A 14,204-nucleotide genomic window follows, 5' to 3' on the forward strand; every position below is an offset into this window, starting at 1 on the left:
TGTTCCAGTCACCCATTATTATTAATGCATTAGAAGTGCTCAAAACAAACTCAAACTCATTATTGTTGAATGAGCTTACCCTCCAATGGGTTTTCTAGAGGATGGAAATCACACGAGAGATTTCCCATCTTTCTCCCAAGAAGCTATTGGTGGATTTGAGCAATCAGAATTGTGTCACCTTTGAATTAGCAGAGCAACTCACTGTGGACTATCCCATCAGGAAGTAGGGATGGGGATGGGAAAAGACAGAGTCTGATTAATGTTGTTGTGTGCCATAAAAATGTACTGACTCCTTTTCATTCTTTTGGCAGCACCATGGAGGTCGGCAAGAACAAGTGCCTTAGAAAAGGTGGTAAAAAAGGAGCCAAGAACAAAGTGGTTGATCCATTTTCTAAGAAAGATTGGTATGATGTAAAGGCGCCAGCAATGTTTAATATAAGAAATATTGGGAAGATATTAGTCACAAGGACTCAAGGAACCAAAATTGCATCTGATGGACTCAAGGGTCGTGTTTTTGAAGTGAGCCCTGCTGATTTGCAAAATGACGAAGTTACATTTAGAAAATTCAAGCTGATTACTGAGGATGTTCAAGGCAAAAACTGCCCCACCAACTTCCATGGCATGGATCTTACCCAGGACAAAATGTGTCCCATGGTCAAAAAAGGGCAGAACATTATTGAAGCACATGTTGATGTCAAAACCACCAATGGTTATTACTTCGTCTATTTTGTGTTGGTTTTACAAAAAAAAATATGCAACAATCAGATTCGGAAGACATCTTATGCTCAGCACCAACAGGTCCGCCAAATTCAGAAGAAAATTATAGAAATCATGACCCGAGAGGTGCAGACAAATGACTTGAAAGAGATAGTCAATAAATTGATTCTAGACAGCATTGGAAAAGACATAGCTTGCCAGTCTATTTATCCTCTCCATGATGTATTTGTTAGGAAAGTAAAAATACTCAAAAAGCCCAAGTTTGAATTGGGCAAACTCATGGAGCTTCATGGTGAAGATGGTAGCTCTGGAAAAGCTACTGGAGATGAGACAGGTGCTAAAGTTGAACGAGCTGATGGCTATGAGCCACCAGTTCAAAAATCTGTTTAAAATTCAGCCTTTTAATAATTACAAATAAAAATTATTATTTGTGGAAAAAAATATACTAACTCATAGTGACTCTGTGCACTACCTCTCTGAGCCCTGCCCTATCCTGAGCCAATCTCACTGAACTCTTAACACACTACCTCCATTACCCCAGTTACTGTGTCAATCCATCTCCTCCAGGGTTTTCCTCCCCTACACAGTTTCTCCATCCTTCCAAGCATAATTTTTTTTTCTTCAAAAATTAGCCCCTCCTGGGCAACATGAACCAAGTATATGAGATGGAACTTCAAAATTCTTGCCTTCAAGGAGCAGCTTGGTTTCACACACTTCATGAAAGACCTATTTGTTCTCTTGGCTGTCAGTGGTATGTTCAATGTACCATAATTTAAAGGTATTGGTTCTTTTGTCACCTTTACTCATTGTCCAGCTCTCTGATGTGGAGCAAGTAATTTGAAAGAGCATGGCCTAGATCAGATTTACTTTAGTCTCTAGACTGGTATCATCGCCCTTTAGCACTCTGGAGAGGTCCTGACAACAGATTTTCCTAATTTGTCTTCTGATTTCCTGACTGTCGATGTCAACAGTGTTGATTAAGGAGCCAAACAAGCTGAATCTGATAACAATCTCTCAATCTCTTCTCCCTCTATCATGGCACCACCATTTGGCCCATTGGTGAGAATCTTTGTTTCCTTGATGTTAAGCTTCAATCCATGATGAAAATTGCTTTTCTTGATCTTCCTCAGCAAAGGCTTCAAGTCCTATTCAGTTTCAGACAGCAAGATTGTGTCATCTACATAATGTAGGTCGATGAGTCTCCTTCTAGTCCTGATGCCGCATTCCTCCTTATAAACAACAATGTCCTAAATGATCTTCTCTGCATATAGACTGAAAAGGTATGGAGTAAAGGATGCATCTCTGATGTGCTCCTTTTCTGTCTTTGAACCATGCAGTATTTCCACACTCTGTTCTGACAATTGCTTCCTGGTTCCAGTATAGCTTTCACATGATCAAGATCTGGTATTCTCGGATTCCCATTATTCTCAATTTTATCCACAATTTGTTGTGATCCAGATAGTCTAGTGCCTCTGTATATTCAGTAAAACACATATAGACATCCTTCTGGTTCTATCTAGTTCCAACTAATATCCATCTGGCATTTGTTTCTGCCACATCCTCTTCCAAATCAAGCTTGCACTTCGGGCAGTTCTCTGTCAATGTGCTGTTCCAGTTATTTTTGAATAATCTTCAGCAGGATTTTGCTTGTGTGTGATATTAGTGACATTGTTTGAGAATTTCCATATCCTGTTTGATCACTTTTTTTTAAAGGGTTTAAATATTAATCTCTTCCAATCAGTTGACCTGGTTATCATTCTACAGATTTTCTAGCACCACCTGGTAAACACATCCAGGACAGTAACTGTTAAAATGTGTCAACTGGTATCCACCAATTCTTTGGGACTTGTTTATTGCCAACTTCTCTAGAGCAGCTTGAACGTCCTTCTATATCAACATGAATCTTGATCATATGTTGTTTCATAAAATTCCTCTGTGTCAGCCAGTTCTTTTTGGTACAATGACTCTGTGTACTCCCTCCATCTTTGATACTTTTGGGATCATTCAATATTCTTCCTATAGCAAGCCTAAGTATTGCCACTTGGCACTTTTATTTGTTCTTCAGTTTATTCAGCTTAAAAAAATGCTGAGCAAATTCGATCCTTTTGATTTTTTGGCTCTAGAATTTTGCACATTTCATTATGAAACTTTGCTTTGTCTTCCCTCATTGCCCTTTGAAATTTTCTGTTCATCTCAATTTTCTATTTTCATCCCTTTGCTATGGTTTCCAGGTGCTCTAAAGAGATATTAAAAGTCTCTTCTGACATTTATCTTGGATTTTCTTCCTTTCTTTTTCTTATAATTACCTTTTGCATTCTTCCTAGATGCTATTCTTGATATTGTCCCACAACTCATCTGGTCTTTTGTTCATTAGCGTTCAAGGCCTCAAACCTGTTCCTGAGATTATTTTTAAAATTACGTGAGATAGACTGAAGGTCATATTTTGATTCTTGTAGATTTGTTTTTTGGTTTTTTGTGGTTTTGGGGTTTGTTTGTTTTTATTTTATTATCTTCATTTGAACTTGCATGTGAGTAGTGGGTATTCTGTTCCACAATAAGCACCTGGTTTTCACAGCTGCTTTTGAGCTTCTAAATTATTTTTTCCACATATGCAATCAATCTGATTCCTGTATAAACCATCAGGTGAGAACAAATCACTGTTGGTGCTTCCTGTAAGAGGTATTTTTAAGAAATAAATCACTAATGGTAAAAAATTCTATCATTCTTTCTCCATCTTCATTTCTGTCACCATGTATTTTAACTACTCACCCTTCTTCCTTGTCCCCAACTTTTACATTCCAGTCACCCAATATTATTAATGCATCTTGCTTTTGTGTTTGACCAATTTCCAACTGTGAAAATTTATAAAAATCTTCTCCCCCCCCACCTTTTTTTGGCTTTGGTTGTTGGTGCATATATTTGAATGACAGTGATGTTAAGAGATCTTCCTTGTATGCATATTGATATTATCCTATAACTCACAGCCCTGGTTTTCAAGATGAATCCAGAAATTGTCTTTTAGATTATGAATATGAACCTATTTTTCATCACCTTTTCATGTCCAGTGTATGTGATGGTCTGTTTTAAAAGGTTCCATTCCAATCCATCTCATTTTGTGAATGCCTAGCATCTCAATATTTATGTTTTCCATTTCTTCCTTAACAATGTCCAATATTCCTACATTCATATTTTTCACATACCATGTTCTAAACACTAGAGTCTGCTGGCAGCTGTTCTCCTCCTCTTCTGTTTCCTAATGCAAGGGCTCAGCCTCTGGAATCATATATCTTCTAGTCTAATCTAACCATAGGGAGCTCTAATGGCCTAGTGACAAGAAGCTATGCAGCAATCCCTAACGTGCACAACTTGAGTCCACCAGCTGTTCCAGGAGAAGGATGGAAAATCTCCTCCTGTGCGATTAACTACCTCTGAAAACCCACCAGAGCATCACCTTTGGGTCAGATTTGATTTGACAGTACACAACAAAAACTCTTTAGTGTGCTTTGTTGTACATAGCATACACAGGGTTTTGAAGGCCTATCTTGTCTGATGCTAGCAAATTGTGGAGAGTTTGATCCTCTCATGCACTGATAGTGGAATACAAATAGTTAAATTACTGTGAAAAACAATTTGACACGTTTGTTGTTGTTGTTGTTATTAGTTGCCAGCAATTAGACTCTGATTCATAGCAAGCCTATTGTAAAGTTAAAGGTTTATTCAAAATAGTTTTCCCAGCCATTGCCTGACTTTGCCATTTGGATGGACAGGAATATGTGAATAGGGTGGGTTAGCCTATTCATGTGGGAATTTTCTAGTCTTACTTATCTATGAAATTGGCTAGTCTCACCATTAACTTAATCAGATCTAGCTGCAGAGTTGGATGGTTTTCCCTACCAGCAAAGTGAATGTAGCCTACGCCTCATGCCAAGAAATTTGTACCATCTAGATCTATAGCAGTGGAAGCCATAGCCAAAGCAGACAACCAGAGAGTCAACAGGAGATGGAGCTGATCTTGGAACTATTACCAAAGTCAAGCTAAGATCCTTTGCCCAAGATTGTTGGACACATGGGTGGGGGGGAAATCCAATATTGGTAATAGTGACAACTTTGTAAAACTGACCTAAACAATAAGGTTCAAGACTAAGATGCCTGTGAGCACATTTCAGAAGCTCTTCTGACTATATTCTGCTATTAATCTGAATTAACACTTTCTAACCTTCCCAATATAGTTCCGTGTGGTCTGTGATCTAGCACAATAGATTTTGGACACAATGAAGCAATAAAGTTTGTGTTGAGTTGATTAGAAAGAGGTATAGCAGCATGGTGGACGTGTCTGACAACATGGAATTTGGTTTTGTGGTTTTTATTGTTGTTGATGGGGACAGCTTCCCTTTATAAAGTTGGTAAAAGTCAAATATGGCCCGTCCTATATAGCATTTTCTCTTTTTATACCTTTGAACAACAGATCTTGAACTTCTCCTTATCCTGTGCTATCCTTATCATCTCTTTGCAGCAGTCATTGTGTCAACCCATTTTGTTAAGAATCTTCCTCTCTTTTTCAGAATCTCAATCTTTCCAAACATTATGAAATAGTTCCCTCAAGGAATTGTCTCTTCTAGTAACATGCCCAAGTTACACGAGACAATGCTGTATCATACTTGCCTCCAAAGAACATTCTGGCTGCACCTTTTCCAAGATATACTAATTTGTTCTTTTGGTAGTCCATGGGATATTCAATACTCTTCCTCCAACACCAGAGCTGAAAGGCGTGAATTCTTTGCTGTCACCCTCATTCACTGTCCAGCTCTAAGATGCATAATAGCAAGTGATGGAAAAAAGCCATGAGTCAGGTCCATCTTAATCTTCAAACTGATAGCATTGTTCCTAAGTTTTTTCGAGGTTCATAACAACACTTGCCCAATTCATCTCCTGATTTTTACTCTTTTCTCCACCCATTATATAATGTTATCTATAAGCTGGGTGATGAGAAGACTCTATATTGAAGGTTGTAGCCTTTGATCTTCTGCAGCATTTCAGGTCCTCACTTTCAGCAAACAAAGTTATGCTACATGCATAATGTGGGTTACTGATAAGTCTTCCAATCTTAATGCCATTCTTCTTCAGAGAGTCCATATTTTTGAATGATTTACTCAGGATACAGATGGAATTGACATGGAGAAAGGATACAACCCCACACACCTTCCTAATTTTAAACCTGCAGTTTTCCCTTGCTCAGTTTGGATGGTCTAGGAATAGATTTTGAGTGAGTATAATTACATGTTCTAGGATTTCCATTCTTCTCAATGTTAGCCATAATATGTTATGTGCCACACAGTCAAATGATTTTGCATAGTCAATAAAGCACAAATAGATATTCTTTTGGTATTTTCTGCTTTCAGTCAGGTTCCACCTCCAGTAATATCCCTTGTGCACAGTCTTTTCTAAATGAAATTTTAATCGCTATCAATTCTCTATAAATGCCAATTGTGCCATTTTTGGATTACCTTCAACCATATTTTGCTTCCATGGGATATTCATAATGCAGTTCAATAATTTACACATTTTTGTGCTTCCTAGGATGTTGGAAATAGAATTGAAATACCAGTAGATCTAGAAATGTGACTACTACCTATATATTTTTTAAAAAATAAGAACTGCAAGAAAAGCAGATCTGTGCCAATAGCTTCAGTTGTGTCAGAGATGGGGACGCTGGCTCAGGATAAGGCAGGGTTCATAAGTGTAGCTCATCAGGTCACTAGAAGTCATATTTGACTTGAAGACACATAATAACAACAACAGCATATCCATTGCAGCATTATTTATAACAGCAAAGACATGGAACCAGTCCAAGTGTCCATTAATGGATGAAGAAATAAACCAAAGTACACGTAGTCCATAGAATACAGAGCAACGCTAAAAAATCGTGACAAATACGTTAAACACTACAGTCTGGATGAATTGACACCATTACACTAAATGAAATCAGTTTCAAAAGAAATATTACAAGTCCATTATTAGAAATGAAATGAAGGAGAAAAAAAAACCACCAAAAAGCCAAAACCCAACCCTTATGAAAACTTAAGAGCAGGTTCGCAATAGAAACAAACATTCTTTGATGTTTAATAGTGAAAGACAAGGAGGAAATCTGGGAAAGAGGAGGAAAAATACATAAAGAAATAATAGACATATATTAAGATTGTGAAGGAAAAAGCTGTATATGATAAGGGATGATGGGTAAAGGCTAATAAAGAAAAAGATGACAGAAAAGAGTGCACCAGTGGGATGTCTGTAGTTACAATATGGCTATAATATTTGATGGGAAAAAAAAAGTACTGAATGACTGAGGGGAACCAATTTTCTCTGTAAACTTTCACTCAAATAATATTTTTTTTCTTTTTTTAAAAAGACAGCAGGAAACAAGTCACATTAAAATTTTATAAATATATAGATTAATTTACATAATATAGATTATATTCTAAGATATATTAAACAGGCTATATTTTTAAATTATGACTTAAATTAAAATTATATTGAGAGTGTTATTTCATGATTAAATAGGATTTCACACAGAAATACTTGCATGGATAAAAATTTGCAAATCTGTTAATATAATTCAATACATTATTCAACAATAAAGAAAGCCAAAAACTAATCATCTTAACAATTCTTAGATGATTTTGAGAAATAATACTGAAAATCAGCTTGTCAAAGTAATTTTTAAGCTATGAATAAAAACAGACTTACTTATTTTGACTAAGGGTATTCAAAATACTTCTCCAAATGGGTGGTGCTGTAGCAAACATTATGCTAAATACTGATACTTTAGAAGCATTTCGACATAATAAAGAAAGAAATGACTCTGCTTAGTGGCAATAATGTTTCATGGTTGCCAAACAATAAATTTATATCTATCTATCTATCTATCTATCTATCTATCTATCTATCTATCTATCTATCCATCCATCCATTTATCTCTGGTTGCCTAGTGGTAAGAAACTACACTGCAATCTCAAAGACAGGATTTGAATCCACCAGCTGCTCCAAGGGAGAAGAATGGGCAGTCTTCTCCTGTGCAAATAACTGCTTCTGAACATTCACTGGTGGTTTGGGCAAGGGTCTGTTCTGAATCAACCACACACAACAGCAATCCATATAGAGCTGAGGAAGAAAGAGACAAAATTCCAATTCCTTTCCGACAATGTAATTATTATTCTTGAAAAGAAATACAAAAGAAACATCTAAATATTATAATTACAAGTAAGATTGTGGCAAAATATTAACACAAAATTCAAAATATTCTCAGGCAATCTGTAAGCAAATTAGTATATGAAATTATAAGAATAACATTTCGCAAACAGTGAAAAATATTACCTTACAAAGAACAAACTCAACACTTAGAATCAACCCTCAAGTGAAGCAAATTGTAATACAATCCTAAAGGACATAAAGGGAATTCTAAACAAATAAAAGAGAAAAAAACATGTTCGTGTAAGCAAAGACTTGACGATTATTTCACATACGCTTAATGAGAAATCTATGGATGCAACATTAGGTGAAAAGCCTGATTCTAATTCTCTGTATTGAATAAGTTAATGGTCAATGATGCCTTTACATTGTGTTTTCTATGACAAGCATCCTATAAAGCAAATAAAACTTGTTTAAAAGAGAAAAGACATAAAATAACTAGGAGTGAATATTTAGCATATTTGACTATTCTCAGACTAGAACAAGGGAAGAATTGCAAAATGGGGAGAAAAGAATGACTAAATTTAACTCTAAAACAAGATATCTTACTTGGTAATTAATAAGAATGATTTAAAAAATATAATAAATAGAGCAAAACTTCTACAACATCCAAAGTATATCAACCATCAGGATTTTTTGCCTAAATTAGTGCAACAGAAATTTATTACACACATATACTTCCTAGAATTATTTTCTTTGGATTCTATGGAGAACATTTGTTTTGTTTTAGTATTCTGATTTTCCACACTTCATGAATTTTATTGACAGCTTCTCTGTGCAATTACACATTTTACTTCAAATTCCCATAGTCTGAGTTTAAATTTTTAGAAGCAAGAATTGGATTTCGCTGGCTCAAATGTATATAGAATTTTTCTGGATATTTTAAAACAATGCTGAATTAAAATTACATTTCTTCTGTTATAGCATTTATCAAATTTCAACAACTTAATATGTAGTTTAACTGTGTAGAAAGATCAAAACATTCAGTATTTATTTCAAACATTTCAGTCCTTGGGCCTATTTCTAACAGAATATTTTTCAGGATGAGTGATTATAATTAGTAGCTGTTATTTAAAAAAAAATTCCTTCTAGAGATCAGAGATTTGATGAAAAAATATGAGTGGCAAAGATCCAATGTCATAAATATTTAGTGGGGGAAAAGTGTAGACACACCAGATAATCTTTAATCACTCTTTGTGAAACTGAATAAGTTATTTTTCAGTTCTGATCAAAACACAATTTGAAAGTGATTGAGCAATATTTCATCAGTAATCAGTAGCCAAAAAGAAATCATAGATTAATCAAATGTAGATGGTACAAAACTTCTTTTATACACAAATTTAAGCCTTTATTTGGCATTTTCCTTCTTTGTAACTTAACGAAGATGTATACAATATGATTAAAGTATCAAGAGAGCAGATAGAATGAAGAAAATGGGTTTCTTCAAGGATGGTGTTAGCAGAATTCAAGGGTTTGTAGGTAAGTTATTATTCAAATACTAATTACAACCATGTCAGCAATAGATCAAGGGATAAAAACTAAAAGTTGAGAGTAAGAAGCACTTATTATGCATGGAATGAAAAATACTTTTTGATATTATTTCTTTGATATGTTATATAAAATAATGTATCTTCTGATATCCAAATTAAACTATGTCACCACATCACTATAAAATAGAATTAAATAGCTGAGAGGATTTAAATTCTGAAGATCAATAAAGGCATAAGTGTAAGCTACACATATATCTAAAGTATATATATATATATATACTCACAAAAGGAACTTTAGTGACTTACTTAGTGGTGGTGAGGAATTGTGTTACCAGCCCAAAGGCACATGGTTCAAATCCATCGGCTGCTCTGTGGGAAACAGATAAGAAATAATTTCCCTTACAATTAATTACCTCTGATTACCCACTATGAGGTTCCAACTCAACTGTACACAACAAAAAAGTGTGTCTACACACATGTACTGAAATCTAGAATCTAGACTTATTTGATCTAAATTTACTTATATAAAATTTTAGTCTAATGAATATTGTGATTAATATTAAACTTAATTCTACTAAATTTAGAATATATATTTATAAAAAACCATAATTTTGTCATTAAAAAAGCCAAGGAAATATACATATACATTTTTTTTCCTCCTAAAACGATTCTATCAATCACCAATATCTCTCTCTAGTAGAGGAGTCACATTTGACTATATTTGATTATATACCATGGACTGCTAGGAGAACAAACAGGTTGGACCTTAAGAGGGTAAAACTAGGCTGCTCCTTGGACGCAAAGATTATGGATCTTCATCTGACAGACTTCGGGCATTTACAAGGAGGGACCAGTCCTTGGAGAGACAATATGCTTGGGAAGGTGGTGGGACAACACAAGTGAGGAAGACTCTCAACGAGATGGATTGACTCAGCAACTAGGGTAATGGGTGTAGGTGTGTCAGAGACAGTAAGATTGGCTCAGGATAGAGCAGCGTTCAGAACCGTTGTACATAGGGTCACTATGAGTTGCAAGCAACTAATGGCACATAAGAAGAACAATATAATAAAGTATTCCTAAATTGTTACATATCTCATTAATATTGTTGTTGTTATATGTGCCATTTGGTCTCCTCCAACACATAGCAACCCTATAATAACTGCAATCTAATTTAACATATCTTGAGAACACTCATTTATAAGAAGATTTCAAGAAAATTGTAAAACTCCAAACATAATAATAGAGCCACTTTTTTAGACAAAAAGATGTTCTTGTATTTCCCTTTACCACCAAGATGGGAAGGCACTTGATGTTACTGGTGTTTGCAACTTGGAAGTGTCTATTCTTTACTTTCAAGCTGAATGTTTCATATGGTACTTACACAAAGTAATAAATAAGTGGAGAAATGTAGTTTGTGGCAGAAGCTCCAGGACAATCAGTCGAATGATTTTTGAAAAAGAAAGGCTCTCACTACGCTTACATCTCATCCAAGTAAAAAATGAGATCACTTTTCTGGGGGACAAGAGAACTGCAGGTATTGTGGTGGCCATAGGAAGCAGGACAGGCTGCTCTCACTGCATAAAGAGAAAAATCAGTCTTAATTTGTGCTTTCCCCTTAGGCTTCAAATCCATTTTTAAAATGGACTGAAGCAATAACTAAAGGGATTTGCACCCCGATAAAATTGCCTTTAAAATGACAGCTTTGCTGCTTAGGGAGAATTTACCATAATTTCAACTGTTTCTATAATGAGAAGCAAACATAAATTCAGCTACCTGGACCCAGTCATCGAACTAAGATAATTATTTCCCAATCAAAAAAGAACATCCTGTTTTTCTTTGGCATGCTCTGGTGTCTGTTAGCTTTGCTTTTTATAGCTTTAATTGAAATTTCATAATCACAGAGTTCAAATACAGAACAGCTTTGAGTCAGTACTCTGGAACAATATAATTCCCTTAGAGATCTCCTTGTTTAAAAGAGAGGGAAAAAAACTATTCCCAAGCTTTTATAAGACTGTGTACTTCTTCTGACTCTGTATAAGACTCTCTGCTAGAAGGATCTGTGGTATTAAAAAAAAAGCCTGAGGCTGAACTCAATGTGGAGGTGAGTGAAAGAAGCAGGTGTGCTCACCTAGATTATAGATTTAATAAGTTTGTTGCAGAGTTGAAAGATGGACGGGGGGAGGGGTAAGGAAAAATGGAAAACATTTGGGAATTAGCAAAAGCCAAAGAGAATTTAAGCTAAATCTGTTGTGTACTGATGTACATTTTTAAAGGAAATATAATCCCTCTTTCTGATTCATTTTAAAAGGGACCTGATCAAAATGTCATGTAATGAAAGTTATTCAGGGTTCAGTAATCCTTTTTTGAGCTTCTAAATAGCATTTCAAAACATTTTTTTCCTAGTTTGATTATAAATGAACTAAAGTTCCAAAGGTTCACCAAGGCAATAAAAAAAATATAAAAAATCTTGTGAGTCAACATATTAGAGCAGGATTTGGACTTGGCATTTTTTCCTTTGCTATCCTGAACAATTATGGCTATGTGATGTTTCATATACTTGGAGACTTTAGATTGCATCATTTCAGACAATCAGAGAAAAATTATGAAGACATTCTTAAGAATAGATTTTTTTAATAAAAAAATTATTTTGCACATATCTTCTGTGTCAGCCAAATCTTTTTGGTACAGTGACTCTGTATAATCCTTCCATCTTCTTTCAATGCCTCCTGGATCATTTAATATTCTCCGCAAAGCATCCTTAAGTATTGCAACTCAAGGCTTGAATTTTTTCTTCCTTAAGCTAAAGAAATGCCGAGCAAGTTCTGCCCTTTTGTTTTCTGACTTCAGCTCTTTGCACATTTAATTATAATATTTTACTTTGTCTTTACACACTGCCCTTTGAAACCTTCTATTCAGTTCCTTAATTTCTTGGTTTCTTCCCTTTGCTTTGGCTTCCCCATGCTCTAGTGAAATATTCAGTCTCATCTGACATTCACCTTGGTCTTTTATTCTTTTTCTGTTTTTGAAATGACCTTTTGCATTCTTCATGAATGATATTCTTGATATCCTCTCACAGGTCATTTGGTATTCCTTCGCTCATTAGTGTTCAAGGCCTCAAACCTGTTCCTGAGATGGTTTTGAAATCCAAGTAGAATTAGTTCAAGGTCAAACTTTGGTTCCTATGGATTTGATTTCATTTTCCTTAGCTTCAGCTTGAACTTGCTTATGAGTAGTTGGTGGTCTGTTTCACAGTCAGTATACCTGCCCTAGTTTCCATGGACGATATTGAGCTTCTCCAGCGATTCTTTCTACAGATTCAATGACAACAGCTTCAGTTTGCTTGGATTCATAATTAACACTCTTGGTACCAGCAGCTAGGAAAATAAAGATAAATGCATTTGCCAAATCTCATGACAGGTATCTCTCCAGAACACTGAAGAGCAACAATGTTAGTCTAGAGATTAAGGCGTGCCTGACCCAGGCTATGATTTTTGCGATTACATGCTATGATTCAAAAAGCTACACAATGACTAGGGATGACAGAAGAATTGATATTTTTGAACTGTGATGCTGGAGAAGAGTATTGAATATACCATTGACTGAAGAGAGAAAAGAGATTCATCTAGGAGAGGATGAAACCGGCTGCTCCTTGGAGGCAAGGATTCTTAAGCTTTATCTGACATACTTTGGGCATGCTGCAAGGAGGGACAAGTCCTTGGAGAGGGACATCATGCTTGAGAGCGTGGAGGGACAGTGAGAGGGAGAAACTTGATGAGATGGATTGACTCAGTGACTGGGGTAAAGGGGGTAGACATGTGAGAAACAACAAGGTTAGCTCAGGATAGAGCAGGGGTCAGAGCTTTGTACATAGGGTCACTATGAGCTGGAAGTGACTCAACAACACTTAACAACTAGAATAACAACTTATTAAAACTTCTGGAGAAGGATGGAGAATTTCCTCCTGTCTGATTAGCTGTCTCTGAAAACCTATTAAAGGGACAGCTATGTGTAAGTTCTGACTCTACAACACATAAAAACAGTATTAAAATCCTAACATTGACACATTAACCATAGACTTTACCTTAACTTAAAGAGAAATGGTCAGAGAAAAAGGTTATTGTAGTAATAAATTTAATCCAAACCATGAGAATTGAAAAATCGAATTACACCTAGAAAAGACCAAAATGGTTGTCAGAAGAGACTCTGAATACTGCACTGGGATGCAGAGAAGTCAAAGCAGAAGGAAGAATTCAAGATACTAAAGAGCTGAAGAGAAGATTTTAAAAGGCGGCACGGGAAGACAAAGGAAAATATTACAATGAAAGTGCAAGGAGCTGGAGTCAGAAAATAAAAAAGGCTGAACTCGCTCAGCATTCCTTAAGCTCAAGGAACTGAAGAACAAATGCAAACCTCACATTGGTATAATCAAGGATGCTTTAGGCAGAATATTAAATGATCCAGGAAATATTAAAAGAAGATAGAATATACTGAGCCACTGTATCAAAAGGAACTGGCAGACACAGAAGACTTTAATGAAACAACATATGTGCAAGAGCCTATGGTGATGAAGGAAGAAGTTCAGGCTGCTTTGAAGAAAATAGTAAAAAATAAGGCCGCAGGAATAGATGATACACCAATTGACATATTTCAGCTAACGGATGCTGCCCTGGACATGCTCACCAAGTTGTGCCAAGACACCTGGGGAACAACCATTTGGCCAACTGACTGGAAGAGATCTATATTTGTTCCCAT

At 35.6% G+C, this 14,204-nt stretch overlaps 1 pseudogene; it reads left to right on the top strand.

Moving 5' to 3' along the window:
- The first annotated feature begins 315 nt into the window (after positions 1-315).
- On the top strand, positions 316-1,107 carry LOC102863333 (annotated as a pseudogene).
- The last annotated feature ends 13,097 nt before the right edge of the window (positions 1,108-14,204 follow it).

Source organism: Elephantulus edwardii, unplaced genomic scaffold (assembly GCF_000299155.1).
Source record: "Elephantulus edwardii isolate Elephantulus edwardi_28Jun2011 unplaced genomic scaffold, EleEdw1.0 scaffold00039, whole genome shotgun sequence".
Classification (NCBI taxonomy): Eukaryota; Metazoa; Chordata; class Mammalia; order Macroscelidea; family Macroscelididae; genus Elephantulus; species Elephantulus edwardii.